The 20,493-nt window shown below is 39.6% G+C and overlaps 1 protein-coding gene across 1 annotated transcript in view; it reads left to right on the top strand.

The window, feature by feature from the left end:
• Positions 1-392: 392 nt before the first annotated feature.
• The window catches only part of DISP1 (dispatched RND transporter family member 1), an 87,476-nt gene continuing 67,375 nt past the window's right edge, over positions 393-20,493 (top strand). The window contains exon 1 of the mRNA XM_066568470.1: positions 393-458. The gene's annotated coding sequence lies outside the window, so the exon portion shown is untranslated. The remainder of the gene's footprint in view (positions 459-20,493) is intronic.

Genomic DNA, 20,493 nt, shown 5'->3' with positions numbered 1-20,493 from the left:
GGGGTCACTGCGGCCCTTGTGGTGTAATCGCCTAAGAGTAAAGGGGAATCCTTTAAACCCCAGACACGACTTTCCGACAGTTTCGATTCATTATTAAAAGTGTGTCTATTAGGCTGTGGCTCTTTGGGGAGATTTGGACATGCTCAGTTCATCGCAGCCACTACCGCAGGAGCCGGGCACTCCGCTAGAGGCGGAGAGGGTCTTCACGCCACGCTCAAGATGGCGGCCCGCAGGAGCCGGGCCGGGCGCCACGCTCAAGATGCCATGCCAGCCGCCCCGCCTTCCCCGCCTCGCCGGCTGTGACTTCCGGAGGGAGCGGGAGAGGGCGTCCGTCCCATGGTAACTGCGCCACGGTGGGGACGCTGCGGCCGCCTTTCGCTTCCTGCCGCCGTCCGGCCCGCGAACACGGGCAGCCGCCGCCTCCGGGGTCGCGCTGCCGGCAGCCGCCAGGTCGCGAGGTGAGAGGAGCCCGCCAGGGCGGGCGGGCCGACCCCGCGGGGCGGTCTTTCCGCGCCGCCGAGGTACCAGGTCGGGCCGGCGGCGCCGGGGGAGGTGGAGGAGGTGGTGGCGATGGCCGTGGCGGCCGCGGTGGTGGCGGCGGCCGCGGCCGCCCCGTGCTCGTGTAGCGGGGGAGGAAGCCCCGGTCCAGGGGTAGCACCCCGGGGAGCCGCGCCCGCGGGACAGCGGCGGCCCCGCCGTGGAGAGAGCCCTGTTGGGGGCGGCGGTGCCCTGGTGTCGGCTGAGCCCTACCTTAAAATATCTTGTAAAAATGAATTAATTCTTCACTTCTGAATCTTTTGTATTTATTGTACTGGGACCTGGGGCCTTTTTTTCCCCTTTATTTAAAGGTGTTCAAGCACCTAACTTTTTTCGTTCGCTACGGGCTGAAATGTGATCAGCCTTTCGTGTGCTCCTGTCCTGCCCTTTGTTCAGACACAAGGTTCTTGCAGTTGCCTATTTTATTTGTTAGGAGCAAAGACTCCTTGAGAGCAGATATACAGGCAGTGGTTTCGAAAGGGAGCTTTGTCTTGGGAAATAAGGATACGGTTATTCCCGACTTCTGGTCGTACAACAGATGTTATGATAAGGTTGCTCATTGCTTCCAGTGGCGGTGGAAAACGCTGAAGGTGTTGGAGAGACCATTAGGGCAGAGGTCTGTCCAGAGAGGTGTGGAAGCCTCTTCAATTTCTGGATTCAGTGCGAGCAACCAGTTCCTATGTCTTTTGTGGAGCTGGCACCTGCAGCCAGTGCAGGAGCTCTCGCTGTACCCCACTTTGGGAATGGCTTAGTTCCTGCATCAGGGACAGCTCACCTGCTGGTTCTTCACATCCTCATCCTAGGAGAGATTGAGAGGATACTAGAAGCTTAATGAAAAACTTTTCTGTGAGTAAGGCAATATGATACTCTATCTCTTTTTCTCAGCCTCTGGAGGAGATGGAAAAATAGATTTTTGCAGTATGGTTGATGGTTCACGTTGCATGGATGTAAATGAGAACCAGCTTTTCAGGAAAGAGATGAAGAGTTGTAGTTACTCAAAGTGTGTCTGTAGCATGTGTGTGATTTAAATGAACAAAAACTCTCTGATCAGACTTGCAAGTAGCTTGTTATAGAATATCTGGCATGGATAAACATGTAAAATAGTAACAAACATTTAGGACAAGGCATCTGTGTTGTCAGTGAGTTTATAAAAGTGCTCAGCTTCAAGAGTGTTGACTGGTGGAACTACAGGCAAAAATAGGTGGCAGGAAGCAGATGGGATGAATTGAGACTGGAAGGAATGAGGGATTTCTTAACTGAATAAATGAATAAGAGCCTGAAGCAAGCAGCCTGCAGGGATGGGCATGGAAGAGATCTAGTGTCAAACAGCCAAGGTGGGGCCAGGGAAAAGTGCATTAGAAAAATATAAATATTTCAGACGTTGACGTGGCACTAAGGCTGCCAGAGTTCAAGTGTTTGGACAATGCTCTCAGACACATGGTGTGATTCTTGGGGCTGTCCCGTGCAGGTGTTGGACTGGATGATTCTTGTGGTTCTTTTCCAACCCAGGAGATTCTGTGATTTGTAGTCTCTTGTGGCAGATATTTAAGCTTGTAATCAAACCTTCACACTGTATTAGAATGTATATAGCATTTACAGATTGTATTTATTTTACATATATTTATGTTTTTCTCTGAATATAAAATAAATTACTTGTGCTTCTTCAGTTTTTTTAGTAGCTCCTGGAAACCAATACTGGGGGACTGCTGTGCTGATTGCTGAATGCTTGTGTAAATTGAAACACAAAGAGGCAAATATCCAGGTGGGGGCTTTTTTTCTTAAGTAATTGTCTTTAAATGTTAAAGTAAGGAAACAAAACAGCCTTTGACACTCATGTTCTGTTTCCGAATATAGTGGTTGAACTTTATCATTATTGTAGAGTAGGATATTTTGGTGGTCATTAAATAGAAAGAAAAATCAGATTCCACAGGAAGATTTGTTTTCTCCTTTAGAATGAAGGGAGTGATATCCGGTAGTAATATCATAGCCTAGTTGGAGGACAGTTATTTTGAGATTAGAAGCTTAAATATGTATGTTGGTTAGAAGCAGATGGATGTTGAAGTGGGGACTTGACACTAGAGTGGTGTCAAGTATGGAAGAGTGCCTTAGGCCCCTTGTGCAGTCACTCAGGAGGTCTTTTCCCCCTTTTGAGGGACACAGTATATATGTAGGGAATAAAACTGATTGGCTTTTTCCATTTTTTTTTTGCCTGCTTTTGAGCTCACTGTAGCAAAGTTAAGATTGTTTGCCGGTTATATGAAGTGATAAATAAGGCCACAGCGATGTCTGTTTGACTTCAAGGCACCTGGGAGAAGACAGTGTCAGTGGCTGGGCTTTCCTCTCTGTAGAGCCAAAACTTTGCTTCAATGGATTTGCCTTCTCCAGGGCAGGGGGAGACACAACTTGAGGATGAAGCTTTCTTAGCAGAGTCTCAACATTGCTGAGAAAGGGTTTTTTTTTCTCTTCACTTCAATTTTTTTTTCACTCCTTCTTTCCAAATACACTACCATCACACATTCCTGGCTCTGTTGGAGCATGCCATGTGAAGCTGTTTTTGACTGCTCAGAGAATTACTGTAGCAGGAACAAAGGACAGTAATTGGGGCCTTGAGAAGAAGGTCCCAAGGGGCCTTGAGAAGAAAGAGATGGAATTCAGATTAGTAGCCTCCAAAAAAATCTTGCCGTAGAAGAGGTGAAAAGTAAAACTTTGAAAGAACAAAGGTAAAAACAACATGTGAAAACACTTAGTTCTCGAAATGTTACCCTTTCCCACGAGGAGGCTTTTTGAATGGCTTTCATAGTAATGTTTCTCATATGTTGACCATAGATTTATTTGGGCAGTAAGCTTGACTTTTTCTCTCAGTCTTTAACAAAGATGATTGATTTACTGGCTTTGATAGAGGGGTAGAATTACTTTCAAACTTCAAAATACATAATAAGCACCTCAGGTAATTAGCAAGCCTAAATCTGTCTCTGTTTAAAGTGATCAGTGGCATGAATTTGGTTTGGTAATCATGGCTATTTTCTTGTTCAGCAGCCATATGGTGTTTCTGAGTTTAGTGTAATTTCCTGTACGTGGTTTTTTACAGAGTCGGCTGGGCTTTGGTGTGAAGTGCAGCAAAAATTAAATACTGTGGGAAGGTGTGAAAATGTTCTTATATGAAAAGAGAGAATAAAAAAGGTTGCTTTAACTTTGGGGTAAGAGTAGATTGTAACCTCTAAATCACACTTTCAGGGAGACTGTTATGGGAAAGCAGTACAAATTTGTAACTGCTGCTTGTATGACACTGAAGTTTTTAATGCAAATAATGATCAACAGATCAGTGTTTAGTTGTAAACAAAATACTTTTTAGCTTTTCTGTAAAAAGGAGACCCTTCTTTCAGTATCATACCCTTTTAAGGGGTTTTCTTCTTGAGGTGATACATTAATGCTGTTGTTAAATGTGTCATGACATTAATAGAACAGCCATAGGAAATTTCCATCTGAGTTACGATTTTTTGAGGCCTGCAGTAATGAAAAAAGTGTGAATTGTATCTGTCACATGAGAAATGGCTGAGGGAACTGGGGTTGTTTAGTCTGGAGAAAAGGAGGCCCAGGAGGACCTTACTGCTTTTTACAACCACCTGAAAGGAGGTTTTTGACAGGTGGGAGTTGGTTCCTTCTCCCATGTATCAAGTGATAGCACAAAATGAAACAGCCTCAGGTTGCTCCAGAGGAGGTTTAGATTGGATATTAGGAAAAATGTCTTCATTAAAAAGATGGGTCATGCATTGAAACAGGCTGCCCAGGGAAGTGATGGAGTCACCATCCCTAGAAGTGTTCAAAAAACACGCAGATGTGATGCTTACAGATGGGATTTAGTGGTGGACTTGGCCGATGTTTGTTTAATGGTCAGACTAGATGATCTTAGAGATCTTTTCCAACTGTAATAATTCTAAGATTGGAAATGAAGATCTGAGAAACTTTCTGGGCATCAAGGAGCATAGTCCGTCTTAGCTGAGGAAAACTAGGATAACAGAGGAGTCTGGTTGGGAAGCTCAGAGCTGTTTCTGAAGCAGTTTTATAAAGTTTTATAAAGGTGGAAAATCCTGTTTGTTTTTTTTAAGCTGACCTTTATGCTTATAAATAGCAGCTTAAATTTCTCTGTGTGAGATTCTCCAGCATGCAATATTAACAGAAATAAATCTGTCTGAGGGAGTTGTGGGAAGGGGAACCAGTGTCAGATGATCTTGGAAGGAGATCTGGAAGTGGAAGCATTCAAGTAAAGGGAGTGGGGAAAGAAAAGCAGCAGAAGTGGTATTGGGAAATGGAATGGGGCAAAGCCAGGGATCACAGAAGAGTAAAGGTTGCTAATGGTGTTGTAGAGTAGTGTAGACCTTGTGAGCATAGTTTTCTGGTTAGTAAAGGTGGCATTGAGGAGAGACAGAGAAAGAAACTGTATGGGATATTGGCAGGAAAGTGCCATTTAAAATTAAGTAGAAACACATCTGAAAGGCTCCAGAGAAAGAATTAGTGATTGTAGTGATTGTAAGGTGCATGTTCTTGGAGTGTGTGGAAGGAAATGAGAATAAGGGCATCTGGAGCCAATTCCTATGAGGGGGGAGAACCTCAGTGCTGAGGTGGGAAAGCAGAGGTCTTGTGATATGGAGACAGCTTAACACTTGCAGCCCCAAATGAGAGAAGCTGTATGGTAACCTAGGGGCATGTTAATGTGCCATGCTGGGTGTTCTCATTGATGCAGAGCCCAGAGTGCTGCTCACAGGGTGCGCAGCTTTATAGAAGCTGTGAAAGAAACATTCTTTTTGTCCTCTCTGTTCTTATTTCCCCCCCATCTTTATCCTCTATGGGAGACATGAAAAACTTGCTTTCATGGGTTGGTACAGTCAACATATGACTGGAAATAACATCTTTCTGCGTTCAAATTTCTGAAGAAGGGTCTTGCTGTGTATCTTTTTGTATAGCATTGTTGTTTTTGTAGAAACAGATAAACACAGCATGATAAACACATTCTTGTGCTGTCGAGAGTACAACATAACTCTTGTGCTATGTAACACAAATTAATAAAAATGACCATAACTAATAGCAGATGGAAACTGTGGTTTCGTCTTGTGCAGTCTTTCCTTGTTAATGAACTTCACATGCAGATGAAATGGGAGGGAGATAGGCTTTAATAAGGGAAAATGTTTGCCTTGTCATCTGAAAACACTTAAGCTCCTGGGTGAAGCTTGTGTGCTCAGCAGTACTCCTTTCTTGTGCAGAGCTAGAGTGTTTAGAAATTAAACTTGTTACTCCTGGGTTGACAAGAATATGTCCCCCTCCTGGAGCTTTAATTCTTATCTTTCCTCTTTATGTAACCAGGGTTGGTCAGGGGCTGTAAACAGCCTCGTTTTAGATTTCCTGGTATTTCCCTGTGTCATTGCCATCCTTGCATGTGATAAGATGTGCCTGCTGGAGCTGAACCAGGAAGTCAGTCTCAAAGGCACTAAGGTTTATTGCCACAGCTAATACTGGGCTTGCGCCTTGCTTTTTAAAAGCATCCTGTCTACTGTTTACTTCGTGTTTGGAGAGAGTCTCGAGGAGAATTGTTTCAGGCTTCGAAGTTTAAGTACAGCATCATCTTCCTGTGACTTGTACATGTCTGGTCAATGAATATGCTTGAAAAATATTTTAGCTCTAAAGTTACTGACTTAAGAAATTGCTTCTTTGAATACATCTCTCTTTAAGGCTTCTTTTCCAATACCTTGTTTATTTGTAACATAATTTTTCTTTTTTTTAACTTATAGAAGATTCATCTGCCGATGAGCTGCCTTTTGTGAAGTGTTTGTGATTAAGTATTTATAGACAGGATGGAGCATCGGCAGTGAGATTTGAGAAGACGCATTTTGTAAATACAAAATCCATTCTACCTGGAATGTGGGTGGAATGGTACAGCTCAGATTACACTTGTGCTTCAGGGTAGTGCTGGAATTAAAGCTGGGAATTTTGGAGCAGGTTTGTTAGATTTTTTGCAAAGCCTCAATTGTGGTCTTCTGAGTTTTGCACTTTCTTATTACTTGTTGTAAGACCTAGAGGGTGCTTGATACTTACAAGCTTAGACTGAAAATGCTTTTAGACTTGATGTGAACTTAAAAGACTTTCTTAGGAATTTTCTCCCTGTTGTGTTTACTGAAAGTAGTTGCTATGCTCAGCAATACAGCTGATAAGATCCATTTCTAATGGTAAAAGTATTTTATATTGAAACACCCCTCTTGGGCAGCAGTTCTTGAAGTTGCATCAAAACTGGGTGATGTGGAGATATCTTTGGGTGGGAGGAAGGAAGAGGGGATTTTGAGAACTAGGTAATTAAAGATTGCTGTGGTTATGATGTTTTAGGCTTAGAAAATTACAGAGTGCTATGCCACATACTTTGAATTTGCAAGTTAAAATATTTTCTTTAATACATATGCTGTTCTAAATAATTATGTAAAGCTGAAGGGAATTTTTGCCTTTTGGAATAAACTTTACCCTAGTCTTAAACATATGTTCTCACTTATTGTTGATAGCTTCTTTACTACTATAAAAAACTACAGTAGGCATTGCAAGAATTCAGTAACTTAACCCTTTGAAGTTAAGTCCTGTGAAATGTATGTCATGCTGATAGCTTTATAAAAACATAATGCAATTAAAACCAAAATCCATTATTAAAGCTAAAAGTAAGATCATTAATATAGTTTAGAACTCACTTCTGTGGCAGTGACGTCTAAGATCGTGAATAGTCCTGTACACTTTCTGGGCCTGAATTAGGCATCAGGTATTTTCTGCGACAGTGAAACTTTACAAACAAGATTTGCTTTAAGGGTTTTGAAAATGTCATTGTGTAATAATTTTTATACAACATGACAGCTGAAGAAAGTAGTTGTGGATGACTGTGAGCTGTAACTGGGGGGTTTTTGTGTTACTGCTTAACTGTTACATCAATAAACTGCTTTTCTTTGCTGTCAAGCAAAGCCAGTTTGATCTGCTGCAAACTGAGTACTTTGGCAACTTGTTCTCTGTTAAAAATGATGGAGATGGCATTAGTGGGAAAACAATTACTTGCTTTGTAAGTAGTGAAATTGAGTTATGACTAACTGTATTGATTTGCCTGGCCAACACAAACTCCAGACAATTTTTTTTTTCATGGCCTTTCCATAAGAGGGTCACATGGTGGTTTGTTATTTCCCTATACATGGTTGAATTTTACAAACCAAACCGCTTTCTGGGGAAATTGAAAGGGGGTTTAATTTTTTTTTTTTAATAGATTTTGATCACTGATGTGTAATGTTGAATGGATTAGGGAAGGCTTGTGCTTCTCTTAGCTTTTGTTACTTTGCAAAGCTCTTTAACTTCTCCTCTTTTATGGCTTTACTAATTGCATACACAATAAAGAAGTTACTGACTTCCAAAAAGATAAGATTTTCTATTTTTGTTTTTACTATCAAGGCAGGAGAAATTGCATCTGTTTGCTTGTGCCAAACATGATTTTGTTTTTTCTTAAACTGGCATCTTATCCTCAAACCCCCAAAGGCAATTTGAATATACTGTTTAGAGTTCTTAGCTGATTTTAGAACTTAGGATGCTGTATATGTAGAACCTACAAGTTGAGGGCTGCTAAAACTGTAAAACCCACAAACAGAAGCCATTATAACAGGATTATGAGACTCTGAGACGAATGCTTCATTTTGAGTGCTCTCTCTTACCTACTGTTCCTCTCATCATTGCCCTCTCTGGTTCAGGGAAGGCTTTGGTGGTCAGTGCCTTAGTGTATAAAGATGTAGTAGGTTAACATTTAGTTAACTGATAATAATGGGTCTGAATGATAGCTCAAAACAGTTGTACTATTTTACTCTTCGAGAAATAACACCAGCCCTTCTGTCAGCCCCATTAAGAGGATGTTCTATGGTATCTTGTTTGTCTTTTCTGGAAATTTGTGTTCATATTTGTGTTGCGAATTTTCCCCATTGTATTACAGCTTTGAGCAGAATGACTGGAGTGGAGTAGAAAACTGAAATGCAGCAAGTGAAAAGTTTAAATAAAGTCAGTATTTTGGTAGCTGTGAATTGGATGTGGTTATCTTTTCTGTGAGCTGTTTCTGGGTAGCCTTCCATGGCATGTGGCATGTAATAAACCGTGGGCCAAAACAAGCACTTGTGGCTATTACATGGAGAAGGGCAGGTGCTTTGTTCCACTGCTTAAATTCTTCTTTTCTCACAATTACCTCCTTCCAGTAAATTCAGACATGTACAGACAGCTTGCTGAGAGGCTGTCTATAATTTACAATATCAAGTAGTTTTAGGTGTAGATGTGGCTGCTGTGTGCAGTAGCTGTGCTCCAGTGATGTGGTCATCCTTTGTCCTTGTAAGGTCCTGGCTGGAGGCTACAGAGAATGAGCTCAAGGCATGGTGGGATGTATGACAGGAGGCAAGAGACCTCAGTTAGCACCAAGGAGATGTTTGGTGGTCAGTGAGATCATTTATGTTTGCAACATAAGACTTTGTTTTCCCAGTTTACCAAACTGGACTGTTGTTAACTTGAATGTGAAATGCTGCTGGGTTTTATAAATCAGGGTGCAGACAACTAATAAAAGACCTGAGTGGTGAAAATGTTCTAAACAATCAATTGGTTGCAGCCTTTTTGGAAAAAGTTCAAATGAACTTTCTTCCCAGGAAAACATTTAAAAATTCTAGACTGTATGTTTAGTATACTTGTTTCAGATATATCTTTATTACAGGATAAGCTGTAGTTATACCTGACACCAGAAACAGAAGCATAGGAATTTTTCTTATATAAGGAAGATGATGAAGAACACTTACAAAAGGGGTAATTTGGAAAGCAGGTGAAACTTAAAGGATAATTTAAGGTTTACCTGCTTCCTGGTCACAGAATTATTATCAGTTTCCATGTAGACAGATAAAATTCTTAAAGTGGGGAGACAAGCCAGGCTGAGCACGTGTATCTAAGTGGGTCAGGTAGAAAAGAAGCATAAGAGTTCTGGAGTCCACTTGCAAAAATATTGCAACAAATGTGAGCTATTGGATAAGTTTTTCAAGTAATAAATACAAAAAGTGTTAAATAAACATAAGTGTGGATTTTCTCAAATCCAAATTCACAACCAGTCAAATCTCCTTTTATGGCATGGTATCCAGTCTTTTTTGGGAGGAACAAATGTGTTCTGAGTTTAGTTAGTTATTCTAATGGCTTTTTATGTATTATAAGCAAGGATGTTTCTCTGAATACCATAAAGTTGGTAAAAAACCTTAAATAGTTTCATGGATCACTGTCAGACCAGAGGATATGGAGACTGAATGCTCTCTGCAGGGTTCTGCCACTAATTTTGACTTAAGTGAAATGTTAAGGCTGTGCAGTATTAGCAGCAGATGGTATCAAGCTTGGAATTGCTGTGAGTGTGTTGGAAAATGTGGATAGGGTTCAGAGAGACTTGAGGACAGAGAAGAAGCAGTCTGGAAGGGAGAAAACCATGCCTTTTGGATGAGGACAAGATTCAAGGTCCTCCATTTATCATCTTTGTACAAGAAGACCGTGGAGGAGTAGAATTGAGTGTTGTGCAGAGTGCTGGGGATGATGCAATTGAGAAGCCAGATATGATTCTGTTAACACAGCTGCTGCAAACAGCTTGGATGTACTGTGACATGTAAGCAGGATGAGTTTTTACAAAGCACATAATAGTCCTTCATGCCAGGCTTAAGCATTTCACCCCTTGATTACAAGACAGTGTAGAGGAAAGTAGAGAATGAAGTCTTGAAAATGTAATTATTTTATTCACAGAATAATGATTGAGAAGTGTTTCCCTTACAGAATGGCAGACTACAGAGGGAAGGAAGAGGTGAGGTACAAACACGGAGAGCATTTTTCAGTTTAGTCTCTCTGACAACAGAACCACTGGTAATGTGCTTAAACTGCAACAGAGAGAGTGGAAATGGACACTAGAAAAGAACTGTGACCCACTGAAACAGATTGCTTGGGAAACCTGTGGAATTGCCATTTTTAGAGTGTGTTGTAAGGCACAGATTAACTCAGTCTAGACTGTGTTTTTCTCCCTCAGTCCTGAGAGGCAGGATTAGCTGATTTATTGAGCTGCTTTCTAACCATTAGAGTATTAGGAAATCGTAGAAGGGTTTCTAGAAAGCAGGGACATTCAAATTAAAAAGGTATCAAAGTGGTTAATAGCACTGGATGCATGTTAATCACCTTCTCATTTTGTGATAATGGGTCTTGCTGTCAAAATCACACCTCCATACTCCTGCATTTCCACTCCCTGCTCTTCAAAGAAAGTAATCTTGCATTGGGGGAGAGGGGGAAATATTTTTATAAATCTTCTGACTCACTTCCATTTCACATCTGTAAATATCTTCCAGTTGATACACCAAATGTATACTGATGGCTACAAATTTCCAGAATCATCTTTCTTCCCTAGCTGTATGTAAAATTGCTTTGGGGATGAGGGAGAAATTAGATTCTTCAAACTCCACGGTAAGTTTGATATCAGATTCTAAGATTTCTGACTGCTTAGCTCATTCCTCTGAGTCAGAATTAAGATATAAAATAAACAATATCCTCATTAGCAGATAGCAGCCTTTATCTTGCATGCCTTTTTTTTTTTTTCTAAATCTGGCAATTAAAATGCATGAATAAGAGGCAGTGTACTCTGATAGCAGGAGCTGGGGCATGGGAAACAGAACTGTCAGTATCTTAATCTTAGACATATTGTTGAATTATGATTTGCTGAAAGGAGTGTTTAATTCCTGGCCCTGTTTTCCACACACAGAATGTAATGCTGCAGGGATTAATTTTTGTCTGTAGCTGCAGAGTTAAAACTCTCTGACTTCCCACATTAAAGTTAGTTTATAAGCCCAAGGTTTTCATTCATGAAATCCTAAGTTGTGTTTGAATTCTTCTGCTACAGTATCCTCAGGTTAAAGAACAATAATTTAAAATTCTGATAGGTTAAAAATATCTAATCTTGTGGTAATTTCCTTAGTTTTTAATATATGGAAAATACAATTTTTTTTTCTTCCTTTCCTTTTTGGTTCCCTGCTGTTGTTGAAGACAGCTCCTTTCTCAAAGACTTCAAATGTATACTGTAGTTTTTTACTTCATTCATGGTTTATAAGGATACAGAAAGATTGCAGAATTCAAATTTTACTGGAATCCCAGTCCTGTTATTTTATAAGCATGGAGGCTGCATTGATATAAGCTGGTTTGCCTTGGAGCATTGATATAGCAATACAGCCAAAGGATTTTTTTTTTAATTTAAGTTCCTTTAGAGGCTGAGGGCAATGCTGTATGATGTCATTCTGGTTCAACAGACCACCAGTGTTGAAGAGTGAGAGGGTGTGGGGGGTCTTTAGGGCAATGAAATACTTTTTCCAAGGCTGGTAGCATCAGGTTGAAATCCCTGTGGGCTTCTTCCTGCAGGTTTTAAGTTAGGTCTGCACAGACATTTAAATTTATTATTATGGTGTCACCCTACAGGGTTTATAGTTCTTTCAGTGAATTCTTCGTAAAAGAGCTGGCATCATTTTTAAAAGGTTATGTTGAATTCTCATTTCCTCAGCAAGTTGCCATGGATATGTGTCAGGTTCTTAATGTTTGTTTACAGAGGAATGAGGTAGAGAAGGTTTATGGTAGCTATTTTCAAATGCACGTTCTGCTTTCAAGTGATGCTGTTCTCACTGAAGCTAACTGGCCAATGAATGTGAATTCTGCTGTCTGCCTGCTTTGAGAAGAGTTAACACAGATGTTCATGTCTATATCCTTACTTGGCATTAACTTGTCAGTTGTTCAGGTTGCTTTATTCCCACTGCAGTAAAAAGACCCTGCTGATTTTGTGTGCCCTGTGTTGTGTGTTGGAGTCCTGTCAGTAAGCATTGAAATAGGACCGCAATGCACACATCTAGAACTAAGGAACTTCTGCTTCAAAATGAGCTGCATCTCCTGCACTTGCACAAAGCAAAGAGGTCCTAGACCTGCTGTGATTGGGAAAAGGGGATGATGAATTTTTCTGGCTAAGAGCAGGCATGACAAGGAAATCAAGCCATAAAACTCCTGCATGCATAGATGAAATGCCCACGAGAGAGCATTTGTATGTTGTATTACATAACACAATACTTGAAGTATGTTTCTGGTCTGTTCTCTGCCTTCCAGGTCATCTGCTTTGCTCCTTTGTAGCTGCACACTTACTTTTCTCCCCTTCCAAAATAAAGCCCACAAAGATAAATGTGCTTATGTAACCTTTCAAATCTTGATTCAGAAATACAAACTGCTGACTTTGGACCCCATACAAATGACCTGCACAGCACTAGATTCTGCTGTCAAGTAACCACTAGAAAAAGTATGCAATTAAACAGAAGTTAAACTTTAACTTGTTCCTTTCCCAGGTCACACTGGAAGAGGTGTGGGCAGGCATTTTTGAAAGCTGAGGAAAACGAACCCTGTTCACAGCGAAGGTATCATTAAGTGCTGCTCATGTCTCACTGTAAGCTGTGCAGCCCTTAAGGATGAGACAAACAACTGCTACAGGACAACTTGTTTCAGTTTTGGGTCAAATAGCCAAAAGAGTAACAAAAAGTCAAGAGGCAACATAGTGGAAAAGAATGAAAAGGTGAATATCCTGTTGTGGAAAGTGAAGGATGAGAGAGAAACACCTGTTAAAGAAGCAGCTGCTAAAAATGGATTACCACTCTTAGCGGAGTAAAAGAATTAGCAGCTTTCTTGGTAAAATTGGTCCTTGTGTACATTCTGTGATTAATTTAGTTGTGAAACTCCACAGCCACGATGATTCTGTTCCCTTCCACTCTGTAATCAAAAGTGATTTCTTGAGTGGGGGAGCATGCCTGGGCATGGTCAGTCTGTGCCAGTCAATTCCCATATAAGCTCTACTGTCAGCCTTTTAGAGTTACCTCACATGTAAAGTTTATTAAAAGTATTTTGAGAAAAGTGTGATAGTCTTATGCCTTGTGTGTTCCAAAACCTTCAAATGTCTCTACAAAGAAGTGTCTTGTGTATTTTTAAAGGTGTAAATGAAATACCCTCAGTGTGCTAATTTTAGTGCAGTAGGTCTGAGTTTCCAGATGAAGGTGACAAGATGTTCTCTTGCTTCTCTGTTAGTATCCATAGCAATAGCCAGAGATGCCTTTGTGAAGTGACAGGTACAGAGATAGCTATGTTTGAAACTGTTTGTGTTTCATAGAAGAGCTCTTTCATTGCTTTTATAGATGTAGTGCAAAATATCTTGAGTGGTTCATGTAAGCTAAATACCAGCCCCATTAACCATTGAATGCATGGAAAATGCATTTTCCATTCAGAATGAGCAATGTGGAGTCTGTACTTTCTGCACTTCTTTAGAGATACAGCTTCATTGGATCCTTCCCTGTAGCCAAACATCCAGTCAGGAGTGTGTACCAGGGAGGGAACCCTTACAGAGCAGTGAGACAAGCTGTAGTCTAGTTTGTTTCACATGAGTTCAGCTTCTTTGGGAAGAAGGTGGGCATGGATCTGAAGACGTGTCCAGGACTAAATGAATCTTTTGTGAGAATCTTTACTGGAATTGCCAAGAAGTGGATGTCTAGCTTCACGTTGTGAGGCCTGATGTGGTACTGGCTCCACACGCTGCTCTAATATAGCCCATATCCTACAAGTGTACAAACTCAGCAAGATGCTAAAACGTGACAGTGCTTGGGGATGAATGTCTTTTGCAGTCCATGATTATTTCATTTTATTAGATGTTGTCTTAACAATACTAATCTGTCTCTTCTGCTGATAATCACCAGTGACCAAATGCTCTTTGGTTAGAATGCTTTTATGATAGTTCAAGCCTAATTTCCAAGTAGATTTCTAGATAAAAAGCCACTATGTTTTTGTTTTCTGTGTTGGGGTTTTTTTTCAATCATCCCATATGTTGATTTTGCATACCTGGAGGTTGTGCTGTACACAGAAAGGCCACTTGGTCCTAGTGACAGGGAAGAAAACCTAAAGTGCTTTGTACATCTGTTCAATTATCTCAGTTTTCATCAATCCTCGTGGCCTGACCCAACAGCCAGCTTCCAAAGCTGACAGTACAAACCATCAAGATCCTAATATTCACAGAGTAATCTGTATTAAATGCTCTTTGGTTAACCCTTAATACACTCTGAGAAAATGCCCCAGATGCAGAATGTTGGGATTAAAAAAGAGATACTTAAAATTTTTTCTCTTATTCCAAAAGGCGTGACTGCTCCCACGAGTGTTTCAGTGTGAAGGAAGCTGAGCAGCCACCTTGTTCTTAAGTGCTCCTTGCTTCCCCATTGCTCTTCTGGAACAGGTCATGTGGTTTGGGTTATGTTTTGAACTGAATTAGATGAGGCTTTAAAGTGAGAATGCTCAATATATGACAAGTGTCAAGTTCTGTTTTGCTGGAAAATATTTAGTATTTATCTGTTTTTTTCCTCAAGGTGTTTTCACATAAAAGATCCCCTGTTGCGTGCAAGAACTGAAGCTTGTTCTATGAACCATAAAAATCAATCTTAATATTCTGAACTAACGAGACTTAATTCTTCAGTATTGCTGTTTTTCTGTAATCTGCTTTTAGTGTAATTATTTCCCTTTGGGAGAGAAATGATTGTGTATTACTCTGCTTAAAAGAGTCATATTTGAGACGTTTGTCCCAAACCATAGGTTAGGTTTTAAAACTTAAAAGTTCCCTTTGTATGCAGATGGGATGTGGGAGTCTCATGAGAGTTCGTGATTTGCACTTTTATGCTGCTTTGTGCAAACAGTACTTTATAGCAGGAACTTAGCTCCAACTGTGTTCCTGCAGGAATTTGTTTTTTCTTGATCTCAGGGGGTATTGCTTGTTTGATGCACATGCTCTTTATTAATCTTCTCTGCTGAATGCCTGAGAGAAATTGTGATAGGCAGGTATGGTCAGCTTAATGAATGAAGGCATTGTTGTATCTATTTGAAACGTCTTAAGAGGACCTCTTTGCTGGCTGGGCCTGTGACTGTTCTGTAAGGCTGCCAGATCAAAGAAAATTCATGCTGAGAAATGTTATTTTGAAGGTTCTTGAAGGGTGTGGTTGAATTCATACTTGTCTTATCCACATAAGAAAAATAATTACATAAACAGTATGCCATGATTCTTTCTCAAAGTAGTAAAGAGCAGGTATGTGGATTTACAAAATAAAGGAATAAGAAATTATTCTCAGCTGGTTTTGTATTCTCATTTAAATAGCTGAACTATCTGATCTTATTTCCTGTTGCTTTTAGTGATAATTTAGCTGAAATTTGGAGAAGGGATTCTTTGCTTGTGGTGCTGTTGATGTGATGTCTATCATCTATAAAGTTGTGACCAGGTCAGAGACCTAAGGCCTTGGAAGACTTTTATGTTGCATTGGATTTTTTTTTTTTTATACATAAGTGTATTAATTTTAAGTATTCTTTTTTTTTCCTGTATTATTCCTTTCTCCTCCTTTTGGGATTAGCAGGAGAGCAATTATCAGCTACTTAGTACCAGAATTCTGTATTTTAATTTCAGGGAAAAAAAATCTCCTAAATAGAGAAATCAAGTGAATTACTGTAAGCATGTGATTTTCTTGAAACTCTGAATTAGGCATATAAAACGTCACTCTTTTCAATGTCTTGCTGTGCTAGAAAGGAGGATTTTTACACAGGGAGAGTTATGCATACTTTTGAAAGCATGTCAAGAATGTCAGTGTTCATAAGTAAAATGCACTTTCAAATATAGTGGCAATGTACTTAAAGTGGATGTTATCAAGTTTACTTACTTGCTCATCAGTTATCTATAACCTTTACTTTCTTGCTATATATCTGTCTTTACACATTTTGCAGAATAAAAAATTGATGTTTTGAGATTCATTCGTTTAAAATTTCTTTTTGGATTAGCATTTGTGCTCTTGGTGTCACTTCTTGAGCAGGCTTTTTGCTCTGTTTTCTGTTTCTGGCTAAATAGGATAGGTGTGCATGTTAGAGATGTGTGCTGGGAAGTCTCTGCTAGGGATTCCTTAGGTCTCTAAAACTCTGGAAGTGCACAGGCAGCCTGCTCACCCTCCTGGCCTAGAAGCAGTTGTTGCACAGAGGCACTGGCATTCCTGCAGACAGAAACACTAAGTTTTGAGTTATAGTGGTGGTGAAGGGAGTCTGAAAAAGTGCAAATTCACATTACTGGAGTATTGTATGTGTTATAATGATTCATAGTTAGCAAAAGACCATGGCTTGCCTCAATCCTGCATAGCTGCTGTTACACTTTTATTTGTTTTCCCTGGTATTTTAGACTTTTTAGCAGCTGTCATTAATCATGCGGTTGAACAGTGTGAGAGCTAGTTGGAAACAGGTGGTGCATGCTCCAAATATCTTGAGATACAAATGATGGTCAACAGTGTTGTTACTGAAATGTAGATATTTGTGCTAGCTTGTGTTGGTTTTGCTTCAGCAGACCTTCTGTATTCTTTGCTGTGGAGAAGTACATACAAAGCGTTCAAAAATGAATTTAGGCATAAAATGTTGCTGAAACATCAATTTATTTTGCATTGCTAAGGCTGTACAAAACCAGCATAGAATTTGCTGGCTTTATTGTAGAAAGTATGGGTTAAAGCAGCAGCAGAATGTCACAACTCTCAGCTTAAAGACAGCTTTGTATGGAGCATTTCATTTAGCTGCAATTCTCACCCCAAATATTCCCATGTCTAGTGAATGTGTGTATAACTGGGAGATACACTTCCATAGCACAGTGATATCTTTCACAAGCAGGTACTTTGGAAAGGCTCAAGCTTCAGGCAGGATCTGGTATTTTGTACCTTATTTAATTTGCAATCGTCTATCCTGTAGCACAACATTAGTTTTTTGTCTTAAATCTGTTTGCAAATAGAGCCTTGTAAAGTTGCAGCTAAAAGTGCATAGTTTTGAGTGTTCTGTAATTGAAGATTTTAGAGAAGAAGAAAATTGAGGCAATTAATTGGAGCTCCTTAATTGAATCTGTGGCTGAAAGACTCTTATTAAACCCTTTAAAAATATTATCCTGTGTCTCTGTACAATGTTGTTTTGCTATTCAAGTAAATGAGGGTTGATTCAGAGCTTTCTTTTAAACAAAGTCCCTAGACCATTAAGCTGGCTAAAATAAATGTACACATTTGGTTTTCATTAGTGCTGTAACTGAAACAAAAACATTTTAATGACTGATCCCAGAGTGTTTTGAGGTTTGTGCAACTTTGCTAGGAAGGTATTTAAACTGTAGTATCAGTTGCAAGTTGGCCATAAGCCAGCGTTTCAAACCTGTTTCAAAGCGAGATGTTGGGTTTCCAGACTGTTACAAAACAGGAAAACTTTGAGAGGGGAGAAGTACTGGAAGGTAATTACAATAAAATTTGCACTGAAATGAAATTATCTGCTAAAAGGAGACAGTGACAATGTTCATGGTGTACTACAGCCTGCTGCTTTGTTAAAGAGATGTTTCAGTTATTTGGAAAGAAACATGATTTTGAGCTATAATACTTACATTTACAAAGAATTAACTTTGCCGAAGAAATAATGTGCATTTTTAGGTGAGCCTTTGGTATCTTAAACTTGCACAAAATGAGATCCTGCTTCTAAGGGAAAGAACTTAATGTATTGCTTACAAGATGTAATTTAAAAAGTACTTTTTGGGAAAATATTTAGGTTGGTCTTGAAAAATGATGTCAGTGAAATTGGACAAACATTAGCATGTGATCTTGGTCTTGGACAAATAAAATAATCAATAGCTTTGCATTTGTGGGAGAAGCTGGAGATCGTTAAAGTGCTGTAAGATGAAGATTGCTTATTCTGTATCTTGTAGTCACAATAATGTCTCGGGGCAAACCTGCAGAAATTGTTGAAATGTTCTGGGTGATTGGGGTCAATCAGGGAGGCAAGGACTGGATATCAAGATCTTCATTGTGGCCAGGCTGCATTCTTGTGGGTGCTGCTTGGCTTGGGTACCAAAAGTACTGTTTACCAGAATAGTCTTAGTTTTTTGGTGTTTCTGTTTTATTTTTTATCCTCATTGTAATTTGGGCCTAAGTGGTAATTAGAAAAAGACTTTAGATGACTTCATTTAAAATATTAGAAATGGGAGCTATTTGAGCTAGGGAAAACAACCACTTCTAGCAAAAAACTCCAGAACTTCTCAGATGGAATTACAGAAAGGTTCATCTGAGCCTGTTTGAATTTTGATGCGTTCTTTTGCATAGTTATAACCTTAGTGATTTGTCTGTAGTTGACAAAAACCAAGTGTTCTTACGAAAATCCCTCTGTCTTAAGCAAGAAGCAGAGATCTGAGAGTTTCATCCCAGTTTTCCAGTTGGTATGTTTATACTCCACTTTATATATTCACCTTCTTGGCATAGTGTTCTTATGTAGAGATTTTGCATATCATGAAGGTTTTATTTGAATGCCTGAATTAAAGATTTTTGCAAATGTCAAATAATAAAAAGTTGCTGTCCTTCTGGGATGGGTCAGAAGGGCAGTTTGCCTTTCCTCTTCCCCCATATTCTGTCTGCAGGATACTACTTTGGTGGTTTCACTCTTGGGATGTTCTAGCTGAATTGTCCCATCTCCTAAAGTTTGTGGGGAACATTGTGTATTTACACCTTCATGTTCTGCAAATGGAAATAAAGGAACAGATGCAAATGAATGTTTACTTTGGTTCCCTTAGCTCTAGGTTAGAAATATATTCACATTAAAGTTGGCTTGTCATTTGACCACAAGATCATAATAGAGATAAAAATTCTGCTAAAGATACCTTGCCTCAGCTGAAGATTTTGCTAGTACCAGTTTTGTGTTATTCTACACCTGAGAAGGAACAGTTTGTCATAATTCAGTTTAAGATAACTTCTTTTTGTGATCCTAAAATGCTAGAAGCTCATCTATAATTACACAGTTCTTTGAAACCACTTCAGTCAGTTTTCCTTTTTTTTGTACCTTTCCCCATTCTAATAGTTATTAGAGGTTCTAAAAGAAATATTACTTTCAAGTCTAATTTTAGAACTTAATTTCTTGAGAATGTTTAGTTGAGATTTACTACTATTTGGTAGCACCATAGTCTTGGTGTGCTGAAAGGAAATACTAACTTGGTGCTTGTACTAACATGAAGAGAAATGTCTGATCTAGCCTAAGGCATTAAAAACCTTATTAGAAAGGGAAGAGCTGTTCAGTACTATTTCACTGTACCATTTATTCACTACTTTTTTTTGGTATTGTGGTAGTTTGAGGAGAGATGAGATGGAGAATGGCAGAAGACTGAATAACTGTGAGAAGGCAGAAAGAAGCCAAATCCTTATTTGTACAAAGCCTATCAGAGTGCTGGGTATGTATAGGAGCAGTGATGTTTTTTGCAAGTGTGGAGGATCAGAATAAGCAGGAGGAGAATGCACCATTATTAAGCTGGAGAAAAGGCAAGTTGAGGAAGAATGTGGAATCTTACTGTCTCAGAGGATGTGAAGTTATTTGAGCCAGAGGCATGAAAAGCTTAACATGTGAAACAGCAGATATTCACCTCTCTTCTAATACTCCTTCGGTTTGCATTGATAGTTTGAGCAGCTAAACCATAAAAATTTGCAGTGCACTAAACTGCCATATTCCATGGTTAGCATCACGTGGCAGGGAATTTTAAAGGCTGATTGATTTCAAAGACATTAAGGTGCCAAATTTAGATTTTTATTGAATGTTCTTTTGTCAGGAGCAGACAACTTGCTTTGCTTCTGTTGTATTTCTCTCCACTTTTAGGCTGCAACTGGGAGCAATATTCTTTCTAACGAGACTCCTGAGCATGGAGCTGCAGTAAGAGAAGCAACATCTGCCTGTAATAAGGCTTTGCTCTCTTTCCTGCTTTGTTATTTCCATATGCCAAATGCCTGGTGGCTTCATGCAGCTGAATCTTGCTCAAAGCATGTGAAGTATGGGGAAGAA

Source organism: Molothrus aeneus, chromosome 33 (assembly GCF_037042795.1).
Source record: "Molothrus aeneus isolate 106 chromosome 33, BPBGC_Maene_1.0, whole genome shotgun sequence".
NCBI classification, from domain to species: domain Eukaryota; kingdom Metazoa; phylum Chordata; class Aves; order Passeriformes; family Icteridae; genus Molothrus; species Molothrus aeneus.
The sequence above is the reverse complement of the archived record's forward strand: the minus strand, read 5'-3'. Positions and strand labels throughout refer to the sequence as shown.